The sequence below is a fragment of the Stenella coeruleoalba genome (assembly GCF_951394435.1).
Source record: "Stenella coeruleoalba genome assembly, chromosome: 16".
In the NCBI taxonomy this organism is placed as follows: domain Eukaryota; kingdom Metazoa; phylum Chordata; class Mammalia; order Artiodactyla; family Delphinidae; genus Stenella; species Stenella coeruleoalba.
In genome coordinates, this window is record NC_137162.1 from 40,501,013 (window position 1) to 40,518,824 (window position 17,812).

Consider the following 17,812-nt stretch of genomic DNA (forward strand, 5'->3'; position numbering starts at 1 on the left):
AAAAAAAAATTCCATGTAGTGAGGTACACTGTAAAACACCACACACTCCCCAGCCCAGCAACACTTCCTCTTACATATTAATTTAGCTTTGAGAGAACCAATGCTTAGCTAAAGAAATGGAAACTTTAAGTTTCAAAGAATTAAGCACACTGTCCTCTGGCACATCTACCTATTTTATATCTAAGAACCGTGGTCATGGAAGCTGTGGACATCTACAAAAATGGCAAAATCTTATTGAAACAACCTAAAATTACAATTGCCATTATGGGGAATGTTCCAATTAGACAAAGTTGTTCATTTAAGAAGTGCACTTGAAAGCAAGGGTTCCCAAATCAACAGAACGGGATACCTCTTTTAACTGTCATGTGGAAGCCCCCATAAGTCTTCAAAATAGTTTCATTGAAAGATTCATTGCAAAACGCTAATGAAAAATTAAAGACATAGTGGTACCTAAAATCAAAAGACTATGTAAGAGTGATGTGACTCCTACTACTCCCCTTATTCCTTCTTTACCTGAGTATTCAGTGTCTGTTAACTTTCTATCTGAATTGCTTTTCTACACTGAAAAGACTACAAGACTGTAAACAAAAGTCTGGCGAGTTAGTGGCCTTACAGCTGCATCACCTCCAAAGCTAGAAACCTAAAATACCTGGGCCTCTTCTTTGCATCCTCCTAGGAGTTCATCGTCAAAACACTGGCCCAGAAATTGGTGTCTCATTTGCAATCAACTGTGACATTGGAAAAAAGATTATCCCCAAAGGTTTGGTTAAATCTTTTCACACCAGCTCAAACACCCTCAAATTTATCCTGGAAGGATGCCTGGGTCCCCTTCCCAGGTTGACAGGACTCTGAGGGATTCTCTGATAAGCTGCTACCAGTTATCCCTTTAAATAGCCAAGGCAAAACTAAATTTAAAATTAATGGGAAACATTGCCAAATTCTGGTAGATATAGAGGCTCCATTCTCTAGTTTAAACCCCACTCACTGGGGAGCCTGCAGATGGGATCCTGGGAAAATTGGCAAAAGCCAGCAAAGGGTGAGAAATCTTACCAGAGTTAGCTGTGCCCGATCTCTGTAGTGCCTGTTTGAGAGAGGAGGGTAAAATTTCATGCTGTCCCTTCCTTTCCAGATCCAGACTCTTGTGAATTTGGTTGTCAATCTTTTCTCTCCCCGGGACAGGGATAGAAAAGATTTCCATCTTGTTTGTCTTGTTTTGTGTCCTGAGGACTGCTTTCTCCCTGATTGGGCCGTGCAGGTTGTCCGTTCTAGTATGTGCAGGCAGCTCATTCTTCAGGGTAGGGGCCCCAAAATATGGCCAAACAGAAATGGAGTTTACTGTCCATTTGCAGCTAAGGTCTTACCAACTTTTGCCAGCTCTCGGGGGAATTGTCTTGTTGTTTTTTCTTTTGGCTATCTTTGGGAGTGGCTCTGGATCTTGGGAGGATAGCATCCTTTGTACCCTCTTTGGGGACATTTCTTTCATCCACAGGGTCACTCAATACCACCAGGAATGTATATGTTTTTTTTCTGGCTTAAACCTGACAAGATATTTGAAAGGATTTTTTTTTAAAGTATCTCTATGGCCAGAATTTGGCCAAATTGGAAGCCAATATTCAGAGTCTGATATAAATATTTTATAGGCCTTCTCCCCTAAGCTAACATGAAACAGTGTACACAGACGGAAAGAAAAATATCCCAAAGACAAACAGCTTTAAATCTAGAGCATAGGAATCTTTTCATTTCTATCTTAGTTGAAGATATTCTCCCTGATATAAAGAAGCAAATTAAAGGTAATGTAGTTGGATGAGTGGATTAGCCCTTTCATATCATTCAGGTTGCAACCTAATTCTTTAAGGAATTAAAAACAACTGTTCTATAAATTGAGGCAGAGTTTGTTATATAGATCCATCTGTCTTCAAGCCATGTCATGTTACTTCATCTGGGATTCCTTGGTCCCATAACATTTTGAAAAAATAAATTTTTCTATTGAACATATGTTAATGTACATACGTTTATACGTCTGGATTGGAGGAATCTAGTGGATAATCTCCTAAGTGGAGTGGTATGTCAAAAGAATGGTAAGTCTCACTACGAGACTTGTGACATTATTATGCTTTTTCCCCTTATGAGTATAAAAATCAAGAAGACAAAAAGTCCTAAATGTAAGACATGAAACCATAAAACTCCTAGAAGGAAACACAGACAGTACACTCTTTGACATCGGTCTTAGCAGTATTTTTTGGGTTTGTCTCCTCAGGCAAAGGAAACAAAAGCAAAAATAAGCAAATGGGACTACATCACACTAAAAAGTTTTTGCACAGCAAAGGAAACTATCAAAAAACAAAAAAACAGCCTGCTGAATGAGAGAAGATATTTGCAAATGATATATCCAATAAGCCATCAATATCCAAAATATACAAAGAACTCACACAACTCAACATCAAAAAAACAAGCAACCCAACTAAAAAAAAATTAGGCAGAGGACCTGAATAGACATTTTTCCAAAGACATATAGATAGCCAATAGGCACATGAAAATATGCTCAACATCACTAATCATCAGGGAAATGTAAATCAAAACCACAATGAGACACCACTTCACACATGTCAGAATGGCCATCATCAAAAAGACAAGAAATAAGTGTTGGTGAGGATGTGGAAGAAAGGTAACCCTTGTGCACTGTTGGTGGTGTTGTATTGATAAATTGGTACAACAATTATGGAAAACAGTACAGAGGTTCCTCAAAAAGTTAGAAATAGAACTACCATATGATCTAGCAATTTCACTTCCAGGTATTTACCCAAAGAAAACAAAAGCAATAATGTGGGAAGATATATTCACCCATATGTTTATGCAGCATCATTTACAATAGCCAAGATATGGAAGCAACCTAAGTGTTCATCAATAGATGAATGGATGAAGAAGATGTGACATATACATACAATGGGATATTACTCAGCAGTACCAAAAAAAAAAAAAAAAAAAGGAAAGGCTTGCCATTTGCAACAACATGGATAGAGCTAGAGGGTATTATTCTAAGTGAAGTAAGTCAGACAGAGAAAGGCAAACACTGAATGATCTCACTTATATGAGAAAAAACAAAACAAAACAAAATTAAAATAGACTGATAGATACATAGAACAAATCAGTGTTTGCCAGAGGGGAGGGGGTGAAATAGGTGAAGGGAATTAAGAGGTACAGACCTCCAGTTCTACAAAAAATAAGTCACCAGAATGAACTATATAGCCAAAGGAGTATGGTCAGTAATACTGTAATAACTTTGTATGGAGACAGATGCTTACTAGACTTACTGTGGTGATCATTTCATAATGTATGCAAATGTCAAATCATTATGTAGTATACCTGAAACTAACATAATATTGTACATCAGCTATATTTCAATTAAAAAAATAATAAAAAAAGAAAAATCCATAATTTTGTTAAATCCAAAAAATAATAAGTAAAACCCATTGAATCATTAAAAAAAAAAAGACAAAAAGTCAAACTGCAGGAGGCCTCTTTGCTCTTACAGTAAGTGGTTTGGTGGGAGATATAAAAGACTATAGATCTAGTTTATTGTTTTCTTAAAGCATTAATATTCATCCTTTACTGCCAGCAATGCTTGTGAAGCTCTGTCACTCTCATTTAAAAATGCTTTTGAGGAGGGCTCCACACTGTCTGCTCTGAAATGGGACCTTGCTATTCTTATTTGTAAACTGTCAGCATGAGGCAGGAACTAACCATCAGTAAGATTTGCTTTTACAAAAATATGAAGTGATTGGAAAACCCCAAACGTCTATACGTCCAGCTTTTTAAATTCTTTATAGTTCTATTTTTCTTGTGCCTTTTGAAAAGAGCATAGCATGGGGTTTTTCATTCATTGTTTTGTTGATTTTTAATTCTCAGTTGAGTTATTCAACTGCTGCATTTGCAGAATCATATCATGAATGTATAGGCTACAGGAGAATCAAATAGCATTACAAAAAGCACCCCTCACGCAAAAGTTTCCATGACATTCAAAATGAGTGCCTTCTGGATTTTTTCCCCATTTCAATACACAGGAGAGCCAGAAGATGGAATCAACATTATATTAAACAAGGACTGAATAAAAAGATCTGTCTTGCTAATTATTTGGTACCTCCATTTCATGTGTGGTCTCCTCAGTATTTACAAATGCAGGATAACTTTTCCAGTCACTTATGCTGCAATCTCCTAAAAGTGTTCATTTGGAGACTGTGCAGAGTGGGGAGGAAACACTGAGCAATGAGTTTTAGAAATGAAAAAACTGGACAGCTCAATCTTGGTAATCATAGGGCACCACTGAATCTCGGGTACACCAGGGCTTATCTTGACTAATTTCAAATGTCTGTTAGGCCAGGTGTGTGTTGTTTGTGGGAAGGATGCATTTCAGGAAGTACAGCCTTTGAATTGGCTTTGTACAATCTGCTCAGACACTTTCTTTATCAGACAGTCTTCTGCAAAGTTTATTTAATTGAAACATTTCTCATGTACAGAGAGGGAAAAACTGGGGAGCACAGAGAAAGGCATTTACCATTCTTTCCAAATTGGAATCACATACCAACAACCCCCTGGTAAATGACCAACATTCAATGGAATTTTAGTCTGCCATGGGAATCACTATTTTCCAGAATAAAGGATGCACAATTACCTGTTGTCCATGAAGCCTTTACAATTTCCCATCATCCTCCATGTTCTTTTCTCTCACGATATGGTACATATTCTTCTTGCAGATTAGCTGTCAGATGGTCTAAAATTACTGGTTTCCTAGTGTATTTACCAGCGTGAGTTCTTAGAGAGCAGGAATTCTTTTCTCTAACGCAATACCTAGCAAATGTAGATATTCAAGAAGTATTTGTTTAATAAATAAATGAATAAATGAATACAAATAAATAGAAACAATGCTTCATTTACTTTTTCAATGCACCACTTACTTGCATAGATAGGAGCTAAAAATCATAAAAAGTAATAATAAATAGATGTACTGTTCTTTAGGAAGAAGTTAAAGTACTCAAATTGAGAAAGAAAGACTAGTCCCTTGCCAAATTTTTAAAAAGGAAACAGAAATGTCTTAGAAATCTTTGGAGGCTTTTGTTTATAGAGGCAGAGAAAGGGTATGGTATTTCATAGTCGAAAACAAAGTGATTAATATATTATAACTTTGCAAAATTATCTACATTAAATTAATTTTATATATATTTTCTGGTTGATTTTGATAAACTATTTGTAGTAGAGTTGGAGCTGGGAAGAAATATAAAACTCAGCTCCTTTCTTTAAGATTAAGATTTAGTGTATATAGACATTTATAATTTGTAGATATACTTTGATAAATCTTATAAGTTATAAGATCGATGAATTCTGTAAATCATAGCAAGGTTTTCTTGGGTCAGTCTCCCAAGCAATAGAAATAAAAGAAAAAATAAACAAATGAGACCTAATCAAACTTATTAAGCTTTTGCACAGCAAAGGAAACCATAAACAAAACAAAAAGACCACCAACGGACTAGAAGAAAATATTTGCAAATGATGCAACTGACAAGGGCTTAATTTCCACAATACACAAACAGCTCATACAACTCAATAACAAAAAAAACAAACAACACAATCAAAAAATAGGCAGAAGACCTAAATAGACATTTCTCCAAAGAAGACATAACAGATGACCAATAGGCGCATGGAAAGATGCTGAACATCATTAATTATTAAAGAAATGCAAATCAAGACTACAATGAGCTATCACCTCACACTGGTCACAATGGCCATCATCAAAAAGTCTACAAGTAATAAATGCTGGAGAGGGTGTGGGGAAAAGGGAACCCTCCTACACTGTTGATGGGAATGTAAATTGGTACAGCCACTATGGAGAATAGTATGGAGGTTTCTTAAAAAACTAAAAATAAAGTTGCCATATGATCCAGCAGTTCCACTCCTGGACATATATCCAGAGAAATCTCTAATTTGAAAATGTACATGCACCCCAATGTTCATAGCAGCATTAATTACAAAAGGCAAGAAATGGTAGTAACCTAAATGTCCATCAACAGATGAATGGATAAAGAAGATGTGGTATATATACACAATGGAATACTACTCAGTCATAAAAAGAATGAAATAACGCCATTTGCAGCAATACAGATAGACCGAGAAATTATCACATCGAGTGAATAAGTCAGAAAGAGAAAGACAAATACCATACATCACTTATATGTGGAATCTAAAATAAGATACAAATGAATTTATATACAAAACAGAAACAGACTCACAGACATATAACACAAACTTACAGTTACCAAAGGGAAAGGGGGGGAGAATAAATTAGGAGTTTGGGATTAACAGATACACATTACTGTATATAAAATAGATGAAAAACGAGGTTCTACTGTATAGCACAGGGAACTATATTCAATATCCTGTAATAAGCCATAATGGAAAAGAAATGAAAAAGAATATATATATATGTGCATATGAATATATATATATGAATATATGTATGAGAATCACTTTGCTGTACACCAGAAACTAATACAACATTGTAAATTAACTATACTTCAATAAACCTTTTTTTTTTAAAAAGGTCGATGACTTCTGAGGGAACCATGAAGTCTTCACAAAGGGAGAGCATAGCATACCGGCTAAGAGCTTGGACTCTGTAAAAAGATTTCCTGCTAACTCTGCCCTTATAGCTTAGTGTCCTTGGGAAAGTTATGAATCTCTCTGTTCATAAATTTTCTCATCTTTAAAATGGGGATTTGGTAGTAATAGTGCCTACCTCAGAGGATTTTAGTGAGAATTAGGTAAATTGGTGTACTTAAAATGCTTAAAATGATATCTGGAGTATAGTAAGTAAGATTAATGACTCTTCTGAACAGAGTAGATAATGTTTGCCTGGAGCAGAGGAAAAGGAAAGGCAGACCAAGAGGCATAGCGTTTGCACGGTTTGGAAATTTAAAGCATGGGATGTGTGAAGAGTTGTAGAATTTAAGGGAATTGGAGCATGTGGTTCACATCCAGCCTGAGGCTGTGGCTGTAATAGAAAGGCAGGCAGCTCTCAGATCAAGTCTTAGCCTATGAGCCCATTACTATGGAATTTTTCTCATGAAGTAACCGCACCCAGAACATTAGCAAACTTTATTATAATAAATGCTCCTACTTGACTCAGTAATCTTTTTATTTTAAACTATAGCAGATTTTAAACTATTTCATCTACTTTGGCTCTTAGTGCCCTTATTCGGTTGTATTTCCTTTTATTAATTGTTTAAAAACTATATTTAAAATCTTTTAAATAAGGTAAGGTACAGGAAAGGTAAAAGAGAGGAGTTGGGATAGTCCCATTTCAGGGAGGTGATATATCTTCTTCTGGTTAGTTCAGAAGGACACCTTTAACCCTTCTAGATTCTCGTGGTTCTTTTTGACCAAAAACCATATTTCTGAAAAATACCAATAGTCCCTGTATAGAATCAGATAATATTTCTCTTGAAAAGCACAACTAACCCATTTCTTAATGGGACCTCAGGAACTTCTTTGGAACAATTGTGGTTTGGTGTTTCTCAGGCCTGCCTAGGAGGAAGCCTGTTTCAAACAAACAAACAAACAAACAAACATGATCTCCAGCACCATCAGCCTCCCGTTTAGTTAATAGCAGGAACTGTGACCATGCTGGATGGAAGCCCATTCATATGTTTAATTTCAAAGCAGTGTTTCCCCACCCTCAAACAGCAGATTGTTTTCTCTGGTTGGGGGAAATGAGAAAGAATGACAATATGAGGAAATTTTCACAAAGCTATCTTTTTTTCAATTTAAAGGATAATAATTTACTCTGAAATTATATTTCCTTTTTCGTGGTTGAAATCTCATCTCTTTAAAGAATTTATGGTGATGCAAGACGACAGTAATTAAAAATGTTCTTATGTCCCCAAATAAGATGCTGATGTCCTTATAATGTCCCCTGTCATTTAAAATATTTTACTATTTGGTAAATTCCAAAAGTCTGGGAACTCCGAGAGAATAACTAAACAGTCCTAAACCAATTATGAGATTTCTTTGAGGAAGGCCTAATAAAGGAGCAACTACCAGAATTCTTTCTTCTATGTGCTTTCTTCTAGAAGAAGTCAAATTAAACTGAGCCATTGATAATAATGTTCTTAGAATTCACTGTACATATCTAATACATAAAGCAAAGACACAACCTCTTTTTCTTTTAAAAATAATCTATATATCCCTGCTTTTGCACCTTTGCTTGAAGTGTTTACTGTTAGAAATGCCATCCTCCCATCTTTGCCTGCTGAAACCCACATCCTATGCCTAGCTCAAATATCTTTTTTTCCCCATGAAAAAGTCCCTGATTATTTCCTCTTCCAAAATCTTGGTATGTTTAACATAAACCTTCTTTATATTTACTTCCTTCTTTTAAGGACATGCATGACACTGTTGGGAAGCAGTAGGTAGTTGTACTGGTTTCCTAGGGCTGTCATAACAAAGGACCAAAAACTGGGTGCATTAAGACAACAGAAAATTATTGTCTCACAGGTCTTGAGGCTAGAAGTCTGAAATTAAGGTGCCAAGAGGACCATGCTTTCTCTTAAGGTTCTAGGGAAGGAACTGTTCAAGCCTCTCTCCTAGCTTCTGGTAGCCTCAGGCATTGTTTATCTTGTAGGCATCACTCCAATACTGGATCATCACATGGCATCCTCCCTCTATGTCTTCATATACTCTTCCCTCTGCATGTCTCCCTATGTCGAAGTTTTCCCATTTTATAAAGACATAAGTCATATTGGATTAGATCCCACCCCAATGACATCACTTCAACTTGATTACCTCTGTACAGACCTGATTTCCAAATAAGGTCACGTTCTGATGTGCTAGGGGTTAGGACTTTAACATATCTTTTTTTTTGCGGGGGGATGCAATTCAACCCACAACAGTAGTCCAGAATGATTAGTTCATGAGGATCCTAGGAGATACTGAGAGATGAGGTTGAAGAGATAAACTATGAACACACCATATAGGCACTTTCTACCAAGCCAGGAGTTTAGATTTGATCTAATTTGAAAGGACTGGAAGATGTTTAGGAGAGGAATGGGTGATATCATATTTAGGTTCTAGGAAATATATCTATTATCTTCATGTCTTTGTATTACTAGCTCAAGATTTAAGAGTCCTAGAGGATTTGAAGGTTTAAGTGCTATCTCCTTGCTACTTAAGGCAGGTAGAGGGAAGACCTAGCCCTTTGACAGCTGGAGGCAAATACTTTTACCAAGATTTCTCTTAATGGTGGATTTTCCCAAAAGAAAAAGTGGGCTGCATTTAGAAAGAAAGGCTGGATGCCAAAAAAAAAAAAAAAAAAAAAATTCCTTAACTCAAAATGATTAAAATAGAATTTAATACTAATTCTCATAAAATTTAATCAATTTTGCAAGAATATAGGTGACAACACAACAAGATATGTGTGTTCCAGTTATTTACTGTTGCTAACAAAGTACTTGCAGCAAACCTTAGTGGCTGTGACCTAATAAGAGGTCCTGACATAGAACTCTTAAAACCCGTATAATTTCCTGAGTAATGGGAGAAATAGAAGTGTCTTACACAGAGATCCTGAATCCCTTGGAATTTCCTGGGTAATAGGAACATCTTTTGTTCTAATGAGGCAAATCTTGGGGGCTCCTGGATGAGGACTGGTCACCAGAAAGACCATGCTGATTAGAAGCTTGGCACTTTCAGCCCCACTCCCCATCTTCCAGGGAACGGTGAGGGCCTAGAGATTTAGTTAATAATCAAATATGCCTTCATAAAAACCCCTAAGTTATGGTGTTTGGAGACCTTCTGGGTTGGTAAACACATCCACCTGCCTGAAAGGTGGCACACCCCAATTCCAGGGGACAGAAGCTTCTGCGCTCAGTACCTTTTCAGACCTCACCCTGTGTACTTCTTCATGTGGCTATTCATGTATATCCTTTAATAACATCCTTTATAATAAACTGGTAAACGTAAGTGTTTCCCTAAGTCCTGTGAGCCTTTATAGCAAATTATTGTCACCGAACCAAGTTCATTTTGCCCAATGCACAGTAAACCAAAACACTGAGATTCTGAGGTTTGCAGCAAAGAGAGGGCTTATTTGCAAGGCAGCCAAGCAAGGAGACAGGAAAACAAAACTCAGACCCACCTCCCTGAAGGCAAGGAGCTCAGGGTATTTATGGGGTAAAACTGAGGCATGGGGAACATGGGGAAAGGTGATTAGAAAAAGGTACTGTAATCATCATTCTGTGCAGGTATAACTAAGCTACAGGCCTCTGTACACTCAAAAATGAAGGAACTTAGCATGATCTGAGGGTGGAGTTTTCAGCCCTCTGATGTCAAAAGGTCATCAAGCAGACATTGGCCCATTGCCAGTTGAAGTGTTGCTGGTCCTATCCAGTCTTAACCAGCTCAGCTCAAACTAGACACAGCTGACCCCAAGTTTCTGGCCAACAACTCAGGTAAATATCTTATGGTTTAGGCTACAGGCAACTTGGAGGATATGAAAGTCTTTTGTAGCAACAATTAAAAAGACCTTGATTAGTGAAGCCAGGTGAAATGGATTTGACAATCATTACCCACTGTTTTATTATTGGATCTGAGGAGGGAATTGTGGAAACCCCTGATTTAAAGCTGGTGAGTCAGAAGCTCAGGAGGCCCAGAACTTGTCATTGGCATTTAAAGTGGGGGTTAGTCTTGTGCCCTTAACCTGTGGGACCCATATTAACTCCAGATAGCTAGTGTCAGAATTGAACTGAATTGTTGGACATCCAGCTGGTGTCCAGAGCGTTGGAGAACTGGTTGCTGTGGTAAAAAGGAAACACACACATTTGGTGTCAGAAACGTTGTGAGTAGAGGAACAGTTTTCCTTTAGCAGCTTAAGACAACCACCTTTTTATTATATCTCACAATTTGGGGTCAGAAATTTGGACAGGGCTCAGTTGGGTGATTCTTCTGCTCCCTATGCTATCAGCTAAGGTTACTTGGTGTTATTGATCTGGTAACCAGACTGGCCATATTTTAGTGACTTGACAGGAATGAATAAAAGGTTAGAATAATCTGGGACTGTCAACTGGAGTGTGTACCAGTGGTCTCTGTCTCTCCAGCACAGTGGTTTCAAAGTAGTGAGATTTCTTATATAGCACCTCAGGGCTCCCAGAGAAAGAATTTCAAGAAGCTTGAGGAAGTTGCAAGACTTCTTGATATCTAGCCTCAGATGCCCAGGATGTAACATTCTGTTGGTGTCAAGCAAGTTACTAAGGGCATCCTGGATTCAAGGGGAAGAAAATTGGACTCCACCTCTCAATGAAAGGCATAGTAAAGTACGTATAGACATCTTTAATCTATCACAGTGAAAGTTAATATTAGGATAGCTGCTACTAAAAGTCCTGCAGTAGTTTGGCAGATGTTGATAAAGTTTGTAATTTTATTTCCTTTATTCCCAAGCAAGTAAACATTTAAAGGCTAATCAAGTACTTAGCTGTATAATTATAGTATTGTGCACTGATGATAGGTATAAATAAAGCTATACCTGTATACTGGAAAACATTAATCACAGCTCAAGATTTTAGCAATTTTGAGTTGGTAACACTTACTTAGTTAAGCTGTCTTTTTAATGTTTCGAAAATATCTTATGTTAATATATTTCCCAATATAATATAAACTACTCTAATAGTATGAGAATCATCAATAGAATGCTATCCATTTAGACAAGTAATTAAAATGTTAGATGTGCAGAGACATATTTCAATCAGTATTTCAATATGTTTCTCTTTGGACATAAAGCACAGTTTGAAAAAAACAACTTTGGAGGTGTTGCCATAATTAGTTAGAGACCATTGGGAATATTTTAAAACCCAACCCTTGGATACTCTGCTATTTTCTTAGTTTAACATAGTTCCATAAAACACAAATAGCAGTTTTATTGTTGCTCTTCTGTTGTTTTACAAGCTTAATGTTGGCAGCCAGGGTCATGATGCAGTCAGCATTTTCAGACTGACATGCATGAAAACATTAGATCCAAGAAGAGAGACTCAGCTTCACTGATACACTGTAGTGTTTTGTTTCGGGAAATGCCATGCTGGTGGTTATAAAGGATGAAGTCATATATTTCTACCAACCACATCCTACCATTATGGTAATTCTAATTGTAGTGAGCTGTGGAATCAATGGAAGAGAAAAAAATAACTTCCTTCCAATAAAATAAGAAACAAACAAAATAAAACTTTAAATGTTTGTCAGCCTTTTGTTTAATAACACAACATTACACAAAAAGGTACATTATGGTTCTGCAAGAACAAAGGAATGGTAGAAATGTACCAGTTTTTAATTGAAGATATCTGAATATATACAAAGCTATTAGTAGTAGTATTATTAACATCATCACTTTGTATCGTTATTGTTTCAATGGCTCTCTAGTTGTGGCTAAGCAACCTCCACAATTAGTTAAGTCAGCAGTTCATCATGCTGCCTTTCACTAACTACCATTAACTATTTCTCTGCCAATATATACTCTTATGCTATGGACAGCCTATTCTGTTTTCTTTCTTACCATTAAATCCACAACATTAGAATTAAAAGGTAAAATTGGGACCACTCTGAAATTCATTCCCACCTGTGGAATCAAGATTTTTCCCAATTCTAGGTTCAGTAAGAAAATAAGTACTTGCCTTATCATGGTATGAGTTTACATATTGGTCCATTTCACAATATCAAGTCCATAAACACAGAGAAGGGATCTTTTCCTTTCTCCTCAGGTCCATGATTTAAAAGTGTCAGATTTATTCATTTAGTACTTTGTTTCCAGTTACTCAGTATACGTAAGGCCTTATGCTATTATGGGGGTTCAAAAGATGAGCGAAGGGCTTCCCTGGTGGCGCAGTGGTTGAGAGTCTGCCTGCCGATGCAGGGGACACGGGTTTGTGCCCCAGTCTGGAAAGATCCCACATGCCGCGGAGTGGCTGGGCCTGTGAGCCATGGCCGCTGAGCCTGCGCGTCCGGAGCCTGTGCTCCTCAACGGGAGAGGCCACAACAGTGAGAGGGCAGCGTAAAAACATGAGTGAAAAATGTCTGTGACACATGGGTTTATAGTAAAGTCAAAAAGGAAAATATATACATACAAATATTGTAAGTGGTGATTTTATTCTTTGAATTTGCTCAAGTGAGACCTTAATAGATTTTTCTTCATAAGGTTTAAGAAGAATCATTTGACCTATTCTTTCAAACGTTTACTAGCTTGTAAAATAAATGTAAATTTTGGTTCATCATGTTGGGATTACTGTACATTCTCAATTTCAGGTCACTAGATTTAGCCATAGACTCCAATAGATTAATGTTCTTTTTACTTTAAAGTTATATTTTATCTCCATCAAGGATAAAGGTAGTTGCAGTGCAAGTTATAATACACCTATAATAAGAAGGTATATTTTATCCATATTGAGTTTTTAACTTTGTATTGTGCTAGGATTAAATACATAAACTATTATAAATTAGGAGAACCTACATGATTGGGGCTTGCAGTGGTTAGATAGTGATATATGTGAAAAACTACTGTCCAGAGATGTTTAGCGGTATTATGAGTAAGTTATTAGTGCCACAATGGGAGGAATCTATTTTCGGCTCCGACTCCTTTCCACAAAAGAGAGCAAATGTAACCCTCCCCTTTGCTACAGCATATGAGGGACTCCAAAACATGGCAAAGATTAGTCACATAAAAGAGCCGGGATGTAAAGAGAGAGTCATAGGGCAGAACGGCAGACAGAAACCTTTCTTTTGGTACCAAGTAAAACAGCTACCAGCATTTTGTTCAAGATACTGGAGAAAAGCAAAACCTTACAGAATCATTTGCTAAAATGGAACATAAAGTAAATTTTGAGAAATGTTATTTACAGGGAGAGAATAATCTTCGCATGGTCATAGACATCCTGATACAGGGATGCTACAGGTTAAACACAGATTCCCCTGGAATAGAACTACAATTAGAAACCATTTTCTTAGTCATACTTTTCATGATGTCTCTACTGTGGAGAAAAATAAAAGTTGTCTTCAGGCCCTAGGGTAAATACACACACACATACCTGTATTTTATGTAATAAAATTCAAGGGATAAATGGACTGCATATCCCAGGAAACTTTCCTTTGGCTCCAGGGTCACATGTTGGGAGGGTTTGGTGAGGCAGTGGAGCTTGACAGTCATGAAAATGGTGGAGATACTTTGATTTCTGTGATGTGACTCCTTTCAAGAGAACCCGGCAAACCTTCAGCAGAGTGAATTCTCAAGATCCTTCTGTCCAACTGATGTCTTTTATGGAAATCGGAACAGTGGAAATAAGGCAGCAGATGCAGAAGCAGAAATGGGAAATTATAATGGAGAAAAACATAAGAATTTAGAGAAAATATGGGGAAGGCTTTGAATTTAAGGGTAGGAGACCCAAACATGCATAAATGTCTCATTCCAGAGTTATAGTTCCATCATGCTCAACAAATCCCTAAGTGTCTATGTAATATCTGAATTAAAGCACCTCTACCAGACTAGCCGGGTTCGACGAATTAGAATAAACATTCTAGTACCCAGAGTAAGTCAAACCAGCTAAATAATAACCTTTCCAGTTTCCTCTTTTAAAAATACCTGATTCTGCTACATTTTACATTTCATTTTAAATTGCGAGACACCTACATGCATGCCTAAATTGGCAAAAACCTTAATTATGTAGAGACTTAACATTTATTCAAAACATAGGGGTATTATATCTTGCAATATTTTGGTTGTATTTCCTTGCAGAGCTGACCTCAGTTTTTCAGTCTTGTCTTCTTACTTTTGCACCTTAACCTTTCTTAGAGAACCTGTCTACCCAGCCTTCTTTTATTCTTCTGTGCAGGGGAACACAGCAAAAATAGCAAGACAGTGTATGGGTAAATTAAAGAATTATTTCAATAAACATGTGTTCATAGTCAACTAATGGCAGACACAAAGTGTGTCCAAATAAATCAGGGATATTCTTTAGAGTGCCAAGGAGATTGAACAATACCCATCTTCAACTGCTTTGAGTCTTCAACACCTACTGTTGCCTATTATATACAGAAGGTACTTAATACGTGTGCAGGCATTGATTTGTGTTGGATTATATGGGACAATCCCTAATTTTTTTCTATAAAGATGATTCATTAGAGGTTTGAGTAAGTGTGATTTAACGTAAAGATAAACATATAAGACTTTTATGCCAATTTTTCTGAAAACTAAAGAGTACAAGCTCCATTCCTTCTGCCAGAGCCCATGTTCCTTCCCTTAAGGCAAACAAGATATGTGCTGAGGACTTGGTTTTGCAAGGGCCTGCTTCTCTGAACATAAGAAACATTCTTAAAAATAGAAAACATGGGAATTTTTTTTTTCCCATTAGCTGAAACTAATATGGTTTGTAGAAACTGCATGTTATATATATGTCCAGTTGTATATTGTTTATACGAAGTTTTGTTTGGGGAATATTTCATATGTAAAAAATATTGAAATAGTTGGTATCAGATATTTACCTCAAAGAATAAAAACTCTGGTGTTTCATGAAAAATGCAATAATTTCTACAAATTTACCTCTATCTGAATTGGTTAAAAGTGCCTCCATAACTGACAAAGGGGCCAATCAGATGACAAGCATATTGAAGCAGACACAGCTGAGCCTCTAATCACATGGGACCCCCAAAGCGCTTAGTGTATGGTAACCAGTTAAGGCAATAGTTGTTGTGGTATTATACAAACAACAAAATGTGAATTACCTGTGGTTAGTAACTAATAATAAAATGATTTTCTACCCATGGCAGAGATGTTTTTGAGTGAAAAAATCCTGACAATGACAGAAAAGTTGAAACAGGTGATGTGAAAGACAAAAGAGAAATTTTAGAAAAATGTAACTGCCTTATGATTTTCACCTACTTCCAGAGATACTTGTGTCAATATATGCACTGAATTTTGGCTCAGCAAAATTGGTAAGAAATTGAGCGTGTGCATAGAGTTATATCTGGCATTGTGCTGCAGAGGCTGTGACCCATGCAGAATATAATATGGTCTAGAATTCGTAGAATACTACTTGATGCTCCATAGTTGGGCAAGACAGTGGCCCTGTCTGGATGTTTCATGCCAGAGGCCTTGCTACTTACTAATACAGCAATGTTAGGTGCCATAATACCATTGTATTTTGTGCTTGCTTTCTGTGAGAATTGAAGGTATAAGACAGACCTGTGCTATCCAGTATAGTAGCCACTAGCCACGTGTGGCTATCGAGCACTTGAAATGTGCCTAATCCAAATTGAGATATGCTGTAAGTGTAACATACATACCAGATTTTGAAGATTTAGTATGAAACAAATAATGTAAAATATCTCATTGATAATTTTTATTACATGTTGAAATGATAATATTTTTATTATATTGAGTTAAATAAAATATACTATTAAGATTAATTTCATCTGTTTCTTTTTACCTTTAGAAAATCTAAAATTGGATATGTTGCTCACATTTGTGGCACATATATTTCAATTGGACAAAGCTACTGCAGACGGATGGTTGTGGTAGAATATTGAGAAAAATAAGATGTGAGGATAGCATTAATAGTTTTGGGTGTCACATTTTATATTTTTAAGGTTTAAGGATTTTGAAGACATTAGTAAGTATAGTTAACAAGAAAAGTATAATATAATTGAAAGAATGCCAGTAGAGTCTAAATTCTATGTTATTGATTTATTAATTATAGCTGGCAAAGTATTGAACTATTATGCAGGCTTTTCTGTTAGATCAAGGAGAATAAAAATTTTTAGGAAGAATAAATTACAAACTAAGTTAAGTGAATTAAAAAGTGTATAATTAGATATACAATCAATTGATGTGATGGAAGAAGTCAAGATTTTCATCTGTTCCAATTTTGAGACATTTGAGCCTTTTAAAAACATGCAATCATGATATAAATGATACATATCAATTGTAAATTCATATAAAATTATGATATACTTCAAATAAGGCATCTTCTCATTGAAATTACTCCTATAATTTAAAGCTATATAGTATATGTGGTAGAAAAAAAATACACGATATTCTTCCTCCCAAAGATGTTCTTGTACTAATCCCCAGATTCTGTGAATATTTTACTTTAAATGGCAAAGGAAACTTTGCAGATGTAATCAAATGAAACATCTTGAAATGGCAAGATTATCCCAGATTATCCAGGTGGGCACAATGTGTTTTTACAGGAGGAAGGCTGAGGGGTCAAAGTCAGAGAGCACAGATATGGCAACAGATGGAAAAAGTGAACTAATGTACTTTGAAGATGGGAAAGGGACCCCAAGTCAAAGAATGCATGCAATCTCTAGAAGCTGGAAAAGGCAAGGACATGGGTTCTTTTCTAGTCTCCAGAAAGAATGCAGCTCTGCTGATACCTTGATTTTGGCTTGTATGACTCATTTGGATGTCTCACCTCCATAACTGTAAGAATATTAATTTGTGTTGTTTTAAGCCACTACATTTGTGGCAATTTGTTACAGAAGCAACAGGGGACTAATATAGTAAATGACTGTTGCTACCCTTTTTGAAAATTCTAGTTATTTGACATATTTTATATTTCTTTCTCAAATTGGGGATAAGATATACCCTGTCTGCTTCACAAGGTTCATGAGAATATTTTATGAGATGAAACACATGGAATGCTTTAAAAAATATAATACACTACATAAATACGTATTATTATTGTTTCAAACACAGTACTGATTTATCACTAATTTGGAAGGTGATCCCAGGAAATGT

At 36.3% G+C, this 17,812-nt stretch overlaps 1 protein-coding gene across 13 annotated transcripts in view; it reads left to right on the forward strand.

The window, feature by feature from the left end:
• Positions 1 to 17,812, forward strand: part of LOC307174951 (uncharacterized protein) — a 592,470-nt gene that overhangs the window by 195,834 nt on the left and 378,824 nt on the right. The gene's annotated exons all lie outside the window — the stretch shown is intronic.